Source organism: Talpa europaea (genome assembly GCF_964194135.1).
Source record: "Talpa europaea genome assembly, chromosome: 7".
Classification (NCBI taxonomy): domain Eukaryota; kingdom Metazoa; phylum Chordata; class Mammalia; order Eulipotyphla; family Talpidae; genus Talpa; species Talpa europaea.
In genome coordinates this window covers 27,491,177-27,505,583 of record NC_140074.1, presented here as the reverse complement: position 1 = coordinate 27,505,583, position 14,407 = coordinate 27,491,177, and positions in this window count along the sequence as shown.

The window sequence follows — 14,407 nt, the reverse complement described above, 5'->3', positions numbered from 1 at the left end:
CTCAAATTATTTTTTTAAAATTTATGAATGGGAAATGCTCTGTAATACATTTTAGATGTCAACATTACCCTAATACCAAACAGAGATAAAGATAGCACAAGAAAACCATAGACCATTATCCCTGATGAATAATGATGCAAAAATCTTCAATAAATACTAGCAAATTGAATTTAACAATACATTACATGGATTATATATCATGATCAAGTGGGATTTATCCCAGAGATAGAAGGATGGTTTAATATATGTAACTCAATCCATGTGATAAATTACATTAACCAAAGAAAAGATTAAAAATTATGCGATAATATCAACAGCACAAAAAACATTTGATAGGATTCAGCAACCATTTATGATAAAATCTCTAAACAAGATAGAAATAGAAGGAAACTACGTAACATAATAAAGGCTATATATCACAAACCTAAAGCCAAAATAATACTTTGTTTCTGTTAAATAAATGTTGAATTAAAAAAAAAATCCTTTTAGAATCAGGAACAAGACAAGGATGCCCCCGTTATAATTCCGTTTAATAGTATTAGAGGTTTGAGCTAGAACTGAAAGCTGCAGATATGTGTATATAGAATATATGAGTACATATACTTATAACTTTCCTTGGAGAGCTATTAATCAAGATATCTTTACCCCGAGGTTACTTGATGGGATTATGTAGTCTCAAAAGAAAAGGATCATTAACTTTTTTTTAAAGATTTATTTATTTATTTATACAAGAACCGGGGTACAGGCCAGATGGGAGGGTGAGAGGATTCACCAGAGACAGAGCATGGAACAGAACGGGCAGATTGACAAAATACACTGTTAAGGGGAGCAGCAGGAGAGACAGGAGAGGTCTGGGCGACATGTAGGACCCTGGCTGGCTGGCCAGGATGGAACCAGCGCTGCAGAGGCTGCCGACAGCTTCACAGCGCAGTGCTCAACAGCCTGTGCCACCAGGGGAGGCCCAGGATCAACTTTTGAGATTGTTTGTAATAGATTTCCTCATGATATAGAGCATATCTGAGCGTATTAAGCATGAAAAGCATTAACAACAAAAGTTTTAATTGTTTCAATGATTATAAAAGATACACACTGAGAAGGGTAGTGATGAGACTACCCACATCAGGGATTGATATATGTTTATATGGATATTGTATGTGTGCATCGGTGTATGTGTTTATGTGTATTATTCCAAAAGTTGCTATCTTTGCTGTAACTAAGCATCTTTAACTTCTATCATTTTGCTAGGACTTGAAACAACATATTCCTTCTCAATGCCTAGAAGTTTAAAATACACAGACATTCTCCCATTTCCATGTTACTTTTGGATCACTTACTATTTATTTTTTTAATAATAGCATTTAAACCTATTGCATTTCATTCTAAGCTCATATGTTCATCATTCATACAATTCTTTCCTAAATACTTGAAAGAAATCTTGAATATCTTCATGTCTTTTTAGTTAGGTTAAAAACAGTCTGTAGTATAGAGCATTTAAGATCAGTGAGGTTTATCTGATAAATAGGATATTTCTGCATAAACGTGGAAAAAGCAACATCACTTAGTTGGTCAAACAACTAGTTTAACTATATTTCTGAAAGCCAGTTTAAACTCAAACTGCTTCATGTTTGGGATTCTAAATAACCAACCACATGACAAGATAAATCCATTTGCTTATATCAAGAAATTGCTGTTAAGGGGAATTTCTTTAAATCCCTTTGATCCTAGCACTGGGGACAGCCCTCTTCTGGAAAGCATTATGTCAGCTAATGTTAAAGTACACCACAACACTAGCATTTTACGACAATTGATGAACTTTAGGAAAACAAAATAGCGAACAAAATGGTTTTTCCCTAGGGAAAAAAATCAGCACAAATGCTTTGTCTTTCAGTAGAATTTCTGAGCAATGATGGAGGAGGAGAAAGTCAAAATAAAGAGGCCTGTTTCAGCAGTTCCTAGAGAAAGAAAGGAATTTCACCTGTGATTTTTTTCGAAAGCATCTTGAATTAATTTGGCATTAATTATTCACTTGATAATCCAAATTACACATTTTCTTTGCATAAAAATCAGGTGTGCTCAAAACACCCAAAGCATCTGCTATTTTTTGCACACAAGTCAAAAGGGGATAGCACTGTAAAACAAGAACATTGCAACAGAGTGGTTCTAGTTTTACTTTCAGTGACATTAAAAAAAGAGGCACTGAATAAAAAGGCCTTCTCTCTTTTGTTCTTTAAACTAGGAAATGCACTTTCAGTGCCGAAACAAATCATATAAAATTGAATGAGAATACATAGGATATTAAAACACCAAGAATATTTCATTTTCATTTTAGTCACCAACAGATCCAAACAACAGCATATTTAACACCCAATTTTTACCAAGGCTATTAAAAATGGCATGTTCATAATCATGTCACCCTAAGGTGGATTACTGTCCCTTCAGAAATAATTATTGGCTTATAATCTTTTCAAGACATAAGCCCTGAAGATTAGCTAAGCTTGAATGATTAATCAGTGAAATTATCCAAATTGTCAGTAATACAGTAGAAAGCTTTATCTCCTTAAAACCCAATGTCTAGAGAAAACGTCAAAGGACAGGAGCTCCAAGAGCAGCACTGAAGGAGCTGGAGAGCACTTGCCTGTGTCTCTGTTTACAAGGAATATTTCCTTGTAAGATTTAAGATTCACTTAAATGGAAGGGGGCAAAATATGAGGTATCACGTGGCTACTGAGGTAACTCCACGAAATTGGCTCAACTCTATCCATCTCAGGCTTTTCCCTCTTCTAAATACAGTAAATAGGCTCTTTTACCTTTTCTGTGAGATCAGCTTTAAACAAAAAGAAATAAAAAGTACATTCATTCACCCTCATTCATAGGTTTTTCATTGCAAGCAAGGAATATACATATGATTGATTCAAGTAGTGGCATGCATATTTTACTGAGAAAGAAATAATTCAAAGAACTTACATTGTATTTGCCTGCCCAAGGAACTGCTTAAAATGAGCATAGAAGACAGTGTTTGGATTTCCATGATGTATTAAGTTTCCATGTAGTTATTATTTTGATGATATCATTTTTAAATTTTTCCTCTTATTTTGCCCATTTTCACCCTTACTGCATGAAAGAAAATATTGATGAAATTTGTGTCTAAGCACTTTAAAAGAAAAATTAATTCTCAGTGCTTTGTTACTAAAAATATGTCACAGACCTAGAGTATATCTTCAAGAAAGATATATCTTTGAAGAAATATATCTTTTCAAATATGGAAATCAGTCATTTTTAAATGGGCTTTAGAGAAAAGAGTAAGAATCCCTGGTGCTTTCAATGATTACCAGGAAAGGAGAAAGGAAAAGAGGCTCCTGCATAGACAAAAACAGGCAGGAGAGCTAAATATCCTGCTTTTAATCAACTCTAAAGACAATTATAAGAACATTTTTCTTTAAGTTCACCTTTTTCAGAAGTTTGACAGTGATGAGTGTAGGAAAGTCATTATCAACATTTTAGTAAAATGATTTACCAAGTAATAAGTTTACACATTGATCCTAATTTGCCTCATTATCAAATGTTGGAAAAATGTATCACCCAATTTACTGATTATATTTCTCCATTATCAATGAGAACTAATGGAAAAGTAGGAATATAGCACAGTAAATAGCTCAGGTTTTTAAGCAAGCAAGCACAACAAAAATAAGAGGGTATGAGCTGCTTTTCCACTCAAGGTAATAATCCGATTAAAATGACAAAGTTACTCATGCTTTATCATTCATTAATTGTAATATAATCCCTCAAATAATACACTAATATAAGCAACTAAAGACGCCCGACATAGCTTTACACTTACTAAATGAAATGGTGAGGTTAACAAACATCGTGCAGATACTCAAGAATTCTAGTAAAGCCTAAATCATAAAATTATGAAAGTATTAATGAACTCTTTATAATTCAATTTACTTAAATAATAAGTGAATGTCAACATTGACCACTTTAGCAACATTCTTGAAAGGATCTATTGCTACAATATCCCATCATATTTTGTTACAATCTCTCATTTTCAAGTTTCCAACTCTTAAACTCAGAATTTTATATAAAATTCTACTACCTCATGGTGGTGCATATTTATAAGGCATTTATATAAAGTTCTACTACCTCGTGGTGGTGCATACTTACAAGGTATGCCCTAATATTAAAATGAAATTGAATAATTGTTATCACTGATGCTTCATCGGACAATTTAGTATCTATAAAAGCAGAATAATCTTCCTCAGTGTATTATAGAAAATTTGACTCATCATATCTAAGAAATACTCATAAGGAGGTTAATTTCTGTAATACAAGGAGACATACACTATACACTTTAACATATTTTTGAAATACTCAACACACTGTAACACCAAATCTCTGGTATAATGAATTCTAGAGTAATGTGATTTTCTTTATTTCATATTTCCACCATTGATAAAGTAATATGGATCTGAAGGGATGCGCTGAAAATATAAGTTCAAAGTTTTAATTTATAAAGTATTTTCTAGTTGTCCACTTTATTTTAATATTATGTCTTTAGTTCACTGATAAAATTATGGTCCTTTGAGAGTCTAAATAATGAGTTACAAGAGTATACATGAGGTATTCAAAAGGAATCTTTTGTCACAAACATATAAAAGTTTTTTCTCTTTTTAAAAAAAAAAGATTGATTTATTTATACAAGCACCTGGTACAGTCAGAAGTGGGGGAGAGTGAGAGAATTCACCTGAGCGAGAGCGGGGGAGCAGAGTAGTCAGAAGGACCAAAGTACATGCTGAGGGGAGCAGTAGGTGGCAGGAGAGGTCTGCGCACCATGTGGGACCCTCTCCTGGCTGCTGGGGATTGACCCAGCGCTGCAGAGACTGCGGGCAGCTTCGCAACCCAGCGCTCAACCGCTGTGCCACCAGGGAGGCCCCTGTTTTTTTTTGTTTGTTTGTTTAATCTTACATAAACCAAATCACGTATCACAGTTTTATTTGACTGTTGGAAGAATGTCAAAAATTTGGGCCTCCCCAGTGGTGCAGCGGGTTGAGTGCTGCACTGGGAAGCTGTCTGCAGCCTATGAAGTGCGGGTTCAATTCCCGGCCAGCCAGGGAGATAACCACAGGGCACGGCAGACCTCTCCTGCCTCACTGCTGCTCCCCTCAGCGGTATCTTTCATCTGTCTGCCTGTTCTGCTCCCCACTCTGTCTCTGGTGAATTCTCTCACCCTCCTGCACCTCTGGCCTGTACCCCAGCTCTTAAATAAGTAAATTAATCTTTAAAAAAAGAACTTCAAAAATGCTTTGTAGTTTCCCAGATATTTTTTATTAGTAATTGTTTTATTAAAGGATTTTGTTTTTTTTTTCCTTTGAGCTTTTCCTTCCCTTTCCTAGAAAACTTATGTACCAACTATTTAGTTTTAATATTGGAATTTACTATATAATGGAATTTTTTTTTATCTTATAAGCACACAAAAATAAGACCCAAAGAGATAAACTGAGTTAGCCAAATTATCAGAAATTTTGAGGCAGAACGCACATCTTAACTCCCATCCTGGTCTTCTTCCCATTTTACCTAGTATTTTTCACCAGCTTTTAAATTCCTCCTTATCTGACTTTTAAGTTATAATACAAGGTTCCACTTCATTTGGAAGATTTTAATGGTCTCTACCATGATGATCCATCTTGGTTTATCCTTCATCTGCTCTCCTGGCACTTTCAACAAATCTCTATAGAAGTATTTACTCCATTACCACATCATCCCCTAAAGAGTAGATGTCTGTCTAATACTTTACATATTTCCTCTAACTCCCTAGCAGTCCTGATTACACATACTCACAAAGGCACTGAATATTGAAACATTAAAAAATGACTCCACTTTAATTTTTTAGATAGTTTAATAATTAAAGTAAGAAACAGTATAGAGAAAGCTGGATACAGTGTCTGCACATTTCCCCTCCCATGTAAAACAACAAAGTATTGAATAGCACCCCTTTTAAAATCTTGCTTATCAGGAGAAACAATTCCAGGAATTGCTTCCTGAGAACCATGGTACGACCAGCAATGATTTGTCAATGCCAGAAATGCTAATTTGCCAGGGCTGTATCATCAATTGTTGAGGCACTTCTCTTGGAGTGATGTCACTGCTTGGCAAGTTGGCAATTATTTGAGGAGTTATTTTAATAACTGCACAGCTCTTTGTCTGATTAATGAAACTGCCAATGGATTTACAACTCCTGTTACAGAAATGTATCACTGGAGATTTGCTGAATGGTGTGTCATAAATTTCAGACACCTGAGAAATTACAACAGAATTTGATTAGAATGGCTACTCTCATCTCTTCTTTTTCACTAAATTCACTTCTCATTAACTACTGCTTGCTACCACTGTCTGCTGTAGGAGAGGAAACGGATCATTTGTGACAAAATAGTCTGTTTGCTAAAGCCATTCTTTCTGTACTGTCGGTACAATCTAAATTTCCTTTTGGTCATGCTTAATTAAACATTCCAAAGGAAATAGGGACTCTAAAAAGAGAGGGAAGATTCCTGATAGCCTGTAATGATTCTGGTGTCTACAGGCAGCTCAAAATGTTGAGAAGTAAAGCAATAAGACTCAGCAGAATATAAGTTATGGGCCAAATACTTTATGCATTGTTAGGAGTGAGGCCTCAGGCTGTGTGTCATTAGGCGTACAGGACATGAATTATTGTTTCATAATTCAAATCTCAAAATATCCAGATAGGATTACACAAGTACATTTTTGTTTGCTCCTCTTAAAGAAGAAATGGTTATTTTTCAGATGAGTATAGAAAAAAACCCACTGCTTAATATCCCCCAATAATTTCAAAAACTTAATTCCATTAATATGATGAATTGAACCATGTTGAAAATAAACACCCATAAATTAGCACAATTCTTAAATTTTTTATCAAATATAGTTTTAGCATAAGTTAGTATTTATTTCAAGAGGTTATCAATTTGAAATATCTTTTTCTCCTAACATGAAAATTCATTTTGAATAAAATCAAAGGCTATTAAGATAACTTTTTACCAAATGGGTCCATAAAACTATTGTTTTAGGACTCCAAAGGTGGTCAACCTTTGCAATGTGATCTTAATACAAACCATATAAAAGCAAAGCTTTCTTAAAAGCTGAGCCAGCACAAAGTTGGAAACACACACACACACACACACAATGAATCCCAGATCATAGCAATGGAAACAGGTTATCCAAAGACAGTAATATGCTTCATTGTATTTAAAAATGAACGAAAATAGAAGCAAATCCCACAGATGAATTCACTTCCCTTTTTTCAATTCACACCATAGAGCATGCCTCTAAGAATTACAACACAGCCAGAATGTGCATTTTAGTAAGCATGAGAGATAATCCTAAAATATACAGGAGAGAAATGCAGAAAGGGAGCAATGATTCATTTACAACAAAGGATTCCAGCCCAAAACTTCCACCAAGGCTGCTGCATTAATAGCCAAAACAATATGTTACATGCCAGACACTCCTCCACCCACTTTACATGTAACTGTTTGTAAGTCTCACAACAGTGCCAGAAGTCAAGCCCTAATAATATCCTTATTGTGCAGTTAAGGAAACTGAGAAACAAAGATTAACAGCTGATAATTCATGGAGTAGGAATTAAAAAAAACCAGTAACCTGAGTTCAGAATCTTTCCCACTCTGGCATACACACTTCAACAGTATTATAACTCAGAAATGCCTATGCAGAAGCCACTCATTAATTTATCTTAAATGTCCTCTGACATGCATTTTATTTGACAGTTATAGAAAAAAAAGTATCCTTGAGTTCAGACTTCTTTATTTTCTACTTCTCTACCATCCATTCTCTTGCTTTACCCATAGTTCACTGAGATGATATGTTTTAAATTTCAAGAATAGACCCCCAAGAATTTCAGAATTATTTCAAGTAAAAAGAAGAAACCACCCTTTTATCAGTACTGTGGCTTAGCTAGGAACAGTGGAACAACATTCTTCAGTCATATTCCTAAATCAAAATAGACATGAGTGTTTAAAGTCACTTAAAAATCTTGTATTTTACTCTTTCATGAACTAAAGGAGGAAACATGGAATTCAAAAAATGTTGATGCCTTTCATGTACTTATATAATCTCAACATACACTGAGAATTTAAGGAGGCAACAAATGCAAAAGTGCATATTCTATAAAATCTTCTAGGTGTTGCACTCAAATATAGGAAGCCTGATACCTTCCCTACAGACCTATGTTTGGAGAAAACATATAGATCCTCCAAAAAGCCTCAGCACTCTTGAAACAAAACTCATAGAGTTTCAAAAATGCTGTGAAGGTATAATTCTTCTCTGGAGGTGTTATAGGACAGGGAGAGGGGCAGCCCAAACCCCGCAAACCTGCCTATTCTAAATGGGTTCTGCCATCCGCCGCATCAACACAAAACATAGGAGACTTTAATGGGAAGGAACTTTAATAAAACTAGGAAACAATACAGGTAAGGCAAAGAGTCTAGTTTCTAAATGAAGCACCCAAAGTTACCCGTCCCCTCGTGGGTAAAACTCCATCCAAATGGGATCGGCCCAGAACAAGGCCCCAAAGCCTGCCACAAGTCTAAAGCATCTTCCAGTGGGGACTCACAGAAAAGAGTCACAAACAACCAGACAAGCCCGGAAGGAAAAGAGCAAAATCAACATCAAGATAAAAGCTGCCATGGTCACCTCCCCACGGGTCTCACCCACATCTGTGTCACCCAGTCCACGACCAAAAGACAAGCACAGTTTCTTCACGTGTCTCTAGGCTCCATGCGCCTCTTCCAGGTCTCCTGGCTCCATCCTGCTTCCTTCCTCAGTCTCTTCTGCAGCTTCTCCTCTTCCTGCTCAGCTCCACCCTCCCTTGGGTGGGGCAGGGAACCTGAAACTTCCCCCTTTCCTGGGGACCACCCTGTTATAGAGGGACATTGGCTCAGAATCAGAATTAAAATGAAAATATTAAAGGAAAAATAAAGCAAACATGCAAACTTTCCCAGTAGACCTCACCAGTCATTGAATAAAACTATGAATTTTAGAAAGTTCAGTAGAGGATATCAAAAGCCTTATAATTGCCACTGGAGCCCCAATGCCTGGTAAACACAGGAGGTAGGTGTAAAAAATCCGTATGTGCATTTCTCACGGTCTAGTAAGTAAAGATCTACTCACTCAAATCAGGACGGTCCAGAAATTGTGCCTTTCACCAATACTGGAGAAACAGTGAAGGGAGTTCTCCATGATGCCTTCTCTCTGCAGCGCAAAACTAACAGTGGGAGCTGTGGACGCTGACTCATGAGGCACATATACAATGGGAGTAATTGGATACTGGTGTGGAAGGGCCAATACTGGCACTTAATTACCAAAAGCAAGGTGTATGTGATTTACCATAATGACTAGCAGAGTCAAAGAAGCAAGCTGCATAATCTGACTCAAGGCAATTGTTAGGGGGAAAGGATGTCCTGAGATAATCTCATACAGGCTTTGTGGACTCCACCCCCACTCCAGACTAAAGCCATCAGGACATTGGGAAAGACAAATCCCATCACCACCAAGGGGAAGGTGGCTGGGACCTGAGGGTAGAGTTGGGCAGCCAGGTTGGATATAAAAACCAAACACGTGGGCCTTGCTCCCTCTCTGGCTCGCGATCACTCGCCTCCCGGCTTCACCGCTCCTGGCTGGCGGCCAGCTCTCAGAGCGCCATTTTGGGATTCCTGATCGGCGGATCGGGTAGGACTCATTTAAAACTTTGTCTCCCGCTTTTCTCCCAGAGCTGTACATTTCCTCATTTCCCCTTCCCTTGTAAATAAACCTTTTATTAACCTTTCACGTGTGCCTGCAGTAGAGCATTGATAAGTCCTTTTAAGCGCGCGGGTGAGGACCCACAGTCAGGCACCCCGTTTTGTATCGGGGTTGCTCTACAACACAATGACTAGTTGATCATGGCGTTCCTAGAAGTGAAACAGAATGCCTACTAAAGTCTTACTTCATCCGTATAAGCAGAAAAGTTCCAGGTTAAATGAACGAAAAAGAAAAAAAAAAAAAAAACCTCAAACAAACAAACAATAAACCTGAATCAAAAACAGAGTTACAGTTCCTCATTTAATTCTCAACATTGTTCACGTTTCCAGGTCCTGTATCTCATGAATGGGAGGGAAGCTAAGTCCTCTTGAGGAAGGTACACTACCAAAAATCTATACTGTTTCTCTTCCCCCAGGCTTTTTGTAAAGATACCTACATATTTTAATGGGTAACTGTGCACTGGGGAAAAGGAAATATTCAGATCTTTCAGGGACTACTGGATGCTGGCTCTGAACTGACAGCAAGTCCAGGAGACCTAAAACATTGCTGTGACCCACATGTCAGAGGAGGGACTTACAGTGACCATGTGATCAATAGAGTTTTAGCTGACTTCATCTCACAGTGGATAGAGCATGCCCCTGAACCCATCCTGTGGTTATTTCCCCATATCCAGAATGTATTATTAGAATTGATATACTCAGCAGCTGAGAGGAAACCCATTCTGATTCCCTGACCTCTATAAAGAGGGCTTTTAGGGTAAGAAGGACAATTGGAAGTCATTAGAACTGCCTTTACCTAGGAAAATAGTAACCCAAAAGAAGTAATACATTTCTGAAGGGATTGCAGCGATGAGAGACTCCCCAAAAATTGGAAAATTTCAGAAGTGGCAATTCCCACCCAAGCCCTCCCCATACAACTTGCTTATTTGGCCTGTACCAAAGACAAAAGCTCAAGGATGGGAAATGGCTGGTCATAGCCTTAGGCAGATGCTGACTCCAAATCACATGTGATTGTATTGCTTCAGCAAATTAACACATCCCTTTTTAACTGGTGTGGAAATGGCTTTGAGTCAGATAGATTCCATCTTGTCTCTAGGCTGCTATGCTGAGACTTCTAGGTGAAAATTAAGCAAGACTGACGCAGCAATTCAGCAATAAGAAATGGAATATATTTCCTAATTCTTCTAGTAGACTCCCCCGCCTCTCTCACAATCTCCTGTCTGAAGGATTTTGTAGGATAAGTATCAGGCTTTTCCACCCTCCTGCGATTAGATTAAATGCATACCTGATGGCAGACACCTGGAGTAGGGTGTGGGCATGCACAGGTGGGTACACCTGAGAGACTGGGCTTATGAGAGCGGCATCACGGGGATGCCAGCAGAGAAGCACAGGCCACGAGAGAACATTCGGGAGAGCCTACTAAAGAGTGAAGATTCACCTGGGGCTGGGAGGCCTGCCAGCCTCACAGCATCCCTGCCTGCCATGTACCTGATAAAGCCCAATAAAAGCCTGAAAAAGTCACCAAGGGCTCCAGGACTCCTCCTTCACCCATCTGCTCAGATCATAGAGAACCAGCTCTGTGCCCTTCTCACCACTACAGCTTTCTTCCCACCAAACATAGATAAGTGAAGTTAAAAATGAATCCAAAAAGTTTCACAACTGTTGGATCGGGAACGCACCAGCACGTGCCCAGAGACATACTGAGGGACAAGTGGTGGAACAGATTTTCAAGGCAAGACTCAGTGAGTAGCCCTCTTGCTATTTATTATCAGTAATAAACAAGCATCATTGATTATGTGACAAGGGCAGGAGAGGCAGGGGCCAGGGGAGACAAAGGGTAATCAACTTTATGGGGAACAGGAGGGGACATGTCGGCCACATTTATAGTGAGGACTTCCCGTGCAAGTACTTGGTGTTATTTCTCAGTTACTCCCAGACCACCTCAGACTATGACCACACAATCAGTCAATGGATGCCTAGGTGTCCCCAGCTGCCTTGTGATGTGGGCCATTTTCTTAAGGCAGTTATGCAGGAGTGCCTTATCCAAAACACACACACACACACACACACACACACGCATCCCAAGCAGTAGACAGGCCACACACAGCAAATGACCTAAGCCTCGACTACTTTCTTCATATTATAAAGCTGCTCTGTGCCTGGACCCTGATGGTACACACCTTGAACCAATCTCTTGGTTGTATACCTAAATCATTATTTTCTTCTGCCAAATAAATGCCTTCTGATTACTTGAGTGTTTCTCTTATATTGACACTGCTATGCACCTACTGATAAGAAATTCATTTTTTCACCATCTCTATCAAAGAGTGAATATGTTATGAACATGTGTGTATGTGTTTGCTTTCTTCCTCTCTTACAACTTGAGGAAGCTACACTCTTATCAAGGTACACTCTTATCAAGTAATAAAGATATAGTGACTTTACACCATAAAATTTAAGTGGTGTTGATTTTATACCATAGTGTCAAAGTTTTGGGATATCACTCAGAGACCTCACCTCCTCTTCTAAAGAAAGAATTTTTGGTTGAAAGCAGGAATAGTTGTATCATGGTAGGTGAATTTTAGAGACTGTCTTTATTTCAAGATTAGGTGTGGTTTAAGAAAATGCATATGAGTTTAACTTGACATAGGGTGGACTTGTGATATTTAATTTTATGTGTCAACTAGATTGGGTTATGGTATGTCCAGATAACTGATTAAATATTATTTCTTTTTTAAAGATTTATTTATTTATGCATACAAGAATGGGGATATAGGTCAGAGGTGCAGGGAGTGACAGGATTCACTGGAGACAGAGTGGAAAACAGAACAGATGGACTGACTGAAATACACTGCTGAGGGGAGCAGCAGGTGAGACAGGAGAGGTCTGCTGTGCCATGTGGGTTAGCTCCCCACCAGGGATCAAACGCATACTGCAGTGGCTGCAGATAGCTTCATAGTGCTGCAACTTACCTCCTTTCACCACCAGGAGGCCCCTGATAACTATTATTTCTGGGTGTGTCAGTGAGGGTATTTTTGGAAGAGATTAGCACATGAATCAGTAGACTGAGAAAGCATATGGCTCTCCCCAATATTGGCGGGGTGCTCTCTCTCATTGATAGAGCTAGTTTACTGATAATCTCCTTCACTAGAAACTTCTGGTTTTCAGGGCTTCAGACTTAGACTAGATTCTACCATACAGACCTGGCTCTTAGGCTTTGGAAGTTATACTACCAGCTTTCCTGGGTTTTCCACTTGATGACAACAGTCCATGAAATTTCTCAGTTTCCATGATAATGTGAGCTAATTTCTCATCATAAATCTCACTGTAGGCATATCTATCTCCTATTTATTCTGTTTCTATGAAGAACCTGGACTAATACACCTTGTGGACTCTATGCCTAGTCTAAAGAGCCAAATTCTTGCTATACATCTTTACATTGTAATAAAATTCTACTTATTTTTATCATAGCTATTTCCAATCAGGGCTGAAGTTTGGCAAAAGAAAAACCTAGTCTATGTTTTAAGATGAATTTAATTTAAATGGAGCAATTTATATATATATATATATTTAATATAGCAGTCCTTTAAAAAGCCCTTGAATGCTGAGAAGTACATATTTCTACATGCTGGAAGGTCTATCATTGTAACATTTAGTATACTTCTAGAATGGCCTGTCACATTACTAAATCACATCTAAAGGTTTCATAAGACTACAAATCATTTACATCAGAATTTAACAAAATCTTAGGAAGAACATCTCAGGAATGCTGTGACTTACTAAATTACCTTTAATGTGAGAAATAGGTTCTATCTCATACATGGATTTCAAAAAAATGAACCCATGTAAAAAATACTCCTGTGTCCTTGTTTAGGTAGTTTTTAGATTTTTAAGTGATTCTTGCTTCATCTTCCATTCCATTTGATCACTTCTCCAAGGAATTGACATGGGGTATTGGGGACTGTTCTCACTTCAGATGACATAAATAGCAACTAATTGTCCATAGTATGGATCACAAATACTTATTTTCCAAGTGAAAAGGACATGTTAGGGCATAAATCAACTTGTCGGAGCAGTCTACCATTCACCCCAAAAGAGGCAAGAAGAAATTCTAAATTGGAAATGATTTCCAAATATTCTAATGCTCTTCTCTTTTCCTCAACATTGTCTATGGTCTCTGTATAAATGCAGATAAATTCTACCCCTCAAATCTCTGATTAAATATTGTCTCCTGAAATAAATATTGGGGCCTGACATAGGCCCCAAACTAAAGCATTGTTTATTTTCCCCATTATTCTTTATCCCAACTCATTCTTTGTTTATTCTATGACATTTATATCTGCCAGATAATGGAAAAGATTCACAACATTCTATAAGATATACTAAAATAAAGCTTTAATATAGGTAGAGAATAAAGAAGGCACAGGCAAATAGAGTGATTTGAGACATCCAGATGTAGTTTCCTGGACAGTTTTCTCAGTTGCTCTAGACATTTGGGGACTCTACCTTAATCCTGTCCTCTTGGTTTTCAAATTATAAACCACCACAATCCCTGCAAGATATTTCTGCCTCAGGGCACC